This window comes from Schistocerca serialis, unplaced genomic scaffold (genome assembly GCF_023864345.2).
Source record: "Schistocerca serialis cubense isolate TAMUIC-IGC-003099 unplaced genomic scaffold, iqSchSeri2.2 HiC_scaffold_1196, whole genome shotgun sequence".
Taxonomy (NCBI): domain Eukaryota; kingdom Metazoa; phylum Arthropoda; class Insecta; order Orthoptera; family Acrididae; genus Schistocerca; species Schistocerca serialis.
The window spans coordinates 1357501-1362500 of NW_026047399.1; the positions used below are offsets into that span (position 1 = coordinate 1357501).

Consider the following 5000-nt stretch of genomic DNA (forward strand, 5'->3'; position numbering starts at 1 on the left):
CGAAGTTTCCCTCAGGATAGCTGGTGCTCGTACGAGTCTCATCCGGTAAAGCGAATGATTAGAGGCCTTGGGGCCGAAACGACCTCAACCTATTCTCAAACTTTAAATGGGTGAGATCTCCGGCTTGCTTGATATGCTGAAGCCGCGAGCAAACGACTCGGATCGGAGTGCCAAGTGGGCCACTTTTGGTAAGCAGAACTGGCGCTGTGGGATGAACCAAACGCCGAGTTAAGGCGCCCGAATCGACGCTCATGGGAAACCATGAAAGGCGTTGGTTGCTTAAGACAGCAGGACGGTGGCCATGGAAGTCGGAATCCGCTAAGGAGTGTGTAACAACTCACCTGCCGAAGCAACTAGCCCTGAAAATGGATGGCGCTGAAGCGTCGTGCCTATACTCGGCCGTCAGTCTGGCAGTCATGGCCGGTCCTTGCGGCCGGCCGCGAAGCCCTGACGAGTAGGAGGGTCGCGGCGGTGGGCGCAGAAGGGTCTGGGCGTGAGCCTGCCTGGAGCCGCCGTCGGTGCAGATCTTGGTGGTAGTAGCAAATACTCCAGCGAGGCCCTGGAGGGCTGACGCGGAGAAGGGTTTCGTGTGAACAGCCATTGCACACGAGTCAGTCGATCCTAAGCCCTAGGAGAAATCCGATGTTGATGGGGGCCGTCATAGCATGATGCACTTTGTGCTGGCCCCCGTTGGGCGAAAGGGAATCCGGTTCCTATTCCGGAACCCGGCAGCGGAACCGATACAAGTCGGGCCCCTCTTTTAGAGATGCTCGTCGGGGTAACCCAAAAGGACCCGGAGACGCCGTCGGGAGATCGGGGAAGAGTTTTCTTTTCTGCATGAGCGTTCGAGTTCCCTGGAATCCTCTAGCAGGGAGATAGGGTTTGGAACGCGAAGAGCACCGCAGTTGCGGCGGTGTCCCGATCTTCCCCTCGGACCTTGAAAATCCGGGAGGGGGCCACGTGGAGGTGTCGCGCCGGTTCGTACCCATATCCGCAGCAGGTCTCCAAGGTGAAGAGCCTCTAGTCGATAGAATAATGTAGGTAAGGGAAGTCGGCAAATTGGATCCGTAACTTCGGGATAAGGATTGGCTCTGAGGATCGGGGCGTGTCGGGCTTGGTCGGGAAGTGGGTCAGCGCTAACGTGCCGGGCCTGGGCGAGGTGAGTGCCGTAGGGGTGCCGGTAAGTGCGGGCGTTTAGCGCGGGCGTGGTCTGCTCTCGCCGTTGGTTGGCCTCGTGCTGGCCGGCGGTGCAGGATGCGCGCGCCTGCGCGGCGTTCGCGCCCCGGTGCTTCAACCTGCGTGCAGGATCCGAGCTCGGTCCCGTGCCTTGGCCTCCCACGGATCTTCCTTGCTGCGAGGCCGCGTCCGCCTTAGCGTGCTCCTCCGGGGGCGCGCGGGTGCGCGGATTCTCTTCGGCCGCCATTCAACGATCAACTCAGAACTGGCACGGACTGGGGGAATCCGACTGTCTAATTAAAACAAAGCATTGCGATGGCCCTAGCGGGTGTTGACGCCCTGTGATTTCCACTACATTGGACTTCATTCGGGCGCCGTCCAGGTATCCCCTTCAGGGTGACTGGACATTAACCCATCGGGTACACCCGCACAGTAACCGCTTCACGGAGGGGCATAGGTGCGACCGAGACTGGTGGTTCTAACCTTTCTCACTGCACCTGGGACGCAGGTCCTGTGGCTATTGTTTCCGTGGCGGCCGCCTGGTAGGTTTTTGTTGTGTGCATGGCGAACGGCCCATTTTTATATATCAGTGCCGATAGCCTGCGCCTTCATTTCTGGCGGCCGCCGGGTGTCGTCCCCGGTGACTAGTCCCACACTAGGTGGCGGCGCTGTTCTTTCCGCCGCGTCCCTAGTGTCCCTGCCGCCTGGGGTTCGGGCGTAACACGAAAGTCATCCCACAGGTCCGGCTGGGTAAGCGATCTGGCGGTTCTCGTCGGTGACCACCCTGCTGTGGTACGGTGACACTCACGTCTACTCGTTAACTGGGGTTCCCGGGGGTCGGGTCGCGTGGTTGGTGCTTGTGGGGGTACCCCGTTTAGTATCCAGCCTCCGTCCAAAAGCGATTCCTGCCCAGTGCTCTTTGAATGTCAACGTTGAAGAAATTCAAGCAAGGCGCGGGTAAACGGCGTGAGTTAACTATGACTTCTCTTAATCTGGCCAAGTGGCGGCGGTGTGGCTGCATCCGGACTTGGCTTTTCGAAGTGCGGTCTTGATGTAGTCGTGCTGCTGCTGCGAGGTGCCTTCCTTGGGTTATAGCTACAGGGAGAGTGATGCGCAATACATGGGCCTAGCCCTCTTAGCCTCTCCTCTCCTGCGGTCTTCTCCCCTTCTCGTGGGCCCGCTGATTTCGCAGAGTGGAAGACCGCACCAGGGGCTTGGGGGGGTTACCAGCCCCCCCTCGCACTATCCCTTTTTTTTAGTTGGGGGCAGTAAGCAGAGAATAAGTGGTGGCCCTTCCGCTGAAGGTGCCACCCCAACTCCCCCAGCACCTAGCCGGCCAACCGGCCGTGCCGAAAATCTTGTAACTTTTGCAGCTATGTATACCTGTAGTGAGTGCCACCGCAGCTTTACAACCAAGAACGGTCTCGGGGTCCATCGCCGCCGCCAACATCTTGCGGCCGCCAACGCGGAGATCGTCACGGAGAGGCATCGCGCGAGGTGGACGGAGGAAGAAGTCCTGTCGCTCGCCAAGGCGGAGGCCGAACTGTTCCTTGAGAGGGACGCCCGGTTCTTCTTCGTCAATCAAGAACTCATCAGGATGTTCCCCGACCGAACGCTCGAGGCAATCAAGTGCCGACGGCGGCAAGCTGCCCACAAGCAGCTTGTCCGCCAATTCATGGAGGCGCTTGAGATCGGTCGGGGGGAAGAGCCGGCGTCCCGCCGGGGAGCAGCGAGCCCGCTGCCTGACGCGGGTGAGGCCGCTGCGCCGCCCGTCGACGCAGCCGAGGACTTCGCGGCCGACACCACCGGGCCGCCGCCGGAGGGGCCGACTGACGCCGCCATCTGGGAGCATCTGGCGGAGCTACCCGCTTCCGCCCAGCGTTTCTCTGCCCTGGATCGTGTCATAGGTCTGGGGCGGGGCACGCCGCCCGATGTCATCCTGGGCATGCTCCCGGATGCCCTTGCGTCGGTCGGGTCCAGAGGGGAGAGATCGATCACCAGGACACAGCGGCCGCGCCAACCATCGAAGCGGCCGCCTGCCGCGCCGCCGACGCAGAAGCGCAAGCGGCGCCGCTGGGAGTACGCGAGAACGCAGGATGCCTTCCGACGGTCGCGTGCACGTTGCGTGCACGGCCTCTTGGATGGCACCCTGCTCCAGCCGCCACCTGCCATCCCTGGTCTGCTGGACTTCTGGGCGGACCTCTTCACCAAGAAGCCCATCTCCACCGCGGGCTTCATTCGTGACCGCCTCCTCCCGCACTCAGAGCCTGTCGCTCTCGAGTGCATATGGGGGCCGGTCACACATGAGGAGGTCGCCGCCGCGTTGCCGCCCAGGGGATCAGCAGCCGGGCCGGACGGCCTTACCCCAGCGGAGTTGCGGCGCCTGCCGCACGAAGTCCTGGTGAAAGTGATGAATCTCTTCCTTCTGGCCCGCGCCCTTCCGGAACGCCTGCTTCGCGCGCGGACGTCCCTTCTCCCGAAAACGGCTGCACCAACATCCCCCGCTGACTTTCGCCCCATTACGGTCTGCTCGGTGTTGGCGCGGACCTTTCACAAGGTTCTCGCGTCACGCCTGATGCGCGCATGTGCTGTGGACGAACGTCAGCGGGCATTCATCCCTCGGGATGGGATGTTGGAAAATACCTTCATCTTGGACACTGCTCTCACCGACGCAGTTCGCTCCTGCCGCTCTGTCTTTGTGGCATCGATCGACGTATCTAAGGCATTCGATTCGGTAGATCATGCTGCCCTTCGCCCCGTGCTGAAGGCGCATGGCCTGCCGGATTGCTTTGTCGAGTATGTCGAGCGGTGCTACGAGGGCAGCACGACAGTGATAGCGGACGGCGCCGGCGTGGGCGTGTCTGTGCAGCCAGCACGGGGCGTTCGCCAGGGCGATCCCCTCTCCCCCCTCCTGTTCAACTTTGCGGTGGACTACGTTTTAGGCCAACTGCCCTCCCACATCGGAGCTCGGATCCTCGGTCGCAGAGTCAACGCTGCGGCCTTTGCAGATGACGTCTTGCTGTTTGCAGCGACCCCGAGGGGCTTGCAGTCCCTCATCGACGCAGCTACCGCAGCCCTCGCCCACCTGGGGCTGCAGATCAACGCCCGGAAGTGTTTCACCCTCGCCTTAGTCGCGTCAGGGCGCGAGAAGAAGGTGAAGGTGGACAGCAATGTCACCTTCACAGCAGGCAATACCACCATGCCTGCCCTGCGTGTGGGTGAAACCTTCCGGTACCTGGGGCTGCAATTTTCCACGGCGGGTCGCTGTGTCTTTAATCCACGTAGCCACCTGGTGGAGCAGCTTGACGTCATCTCCCGAGCTCCGCTGAAGCCGCAACAGCGCCTCCACGCTCTCACCAACGTACTTCTCCCTGGCCTGTACCACGGGCTGGCCCTCAGCCGCACCCGGGTGGGTGCATTGAAGTCGGCCGACGTTACCATCCGGGCCGCCGTCAGGAGATGGTTCCGCCTTCCGGCGGACACCCCCCTGGGATACTTCCACGCTCCTGTTGCCCAGGGGGGCCTCGGCATTCCATCTTGCCGATGGATGGGTCCGACCCTCCGTCGGTCCCGTCTCCTGGCGCTGAAGAAGATAGGGCCAGCCTGCGACGGTGCAGGCATGGATGAGGTGCAGCGTGAGATCGAGGTGCTGGAGCGCCACCTAATGTGGGAGGGCCACCTCCTCAAATCGTCAACGCAGGTTGGGGAAATGTGGGCGGCGCGCCTACACATCGCCATTGACGGTGCGGCACTGTCATCTTCTGCCGCCGTCAGTGGCCAACATCAGTGGGTCGCCGACACCAGTCGCCTGCTATCTGGGCGTG

The 5000-nt window shown here is 61.9% G+C and overlaps 1 pseudogene; it reads left to right on the forward strand.

Annotated features, from left to right (window-relative positions):
* Positions 1 to 5000, forward strand: part of LOC126435154 (large subunit ribosomal RNA) — an 8524-nt pseudogene that overhangs the window by 1279 nt on the left and 2245 nt on the right.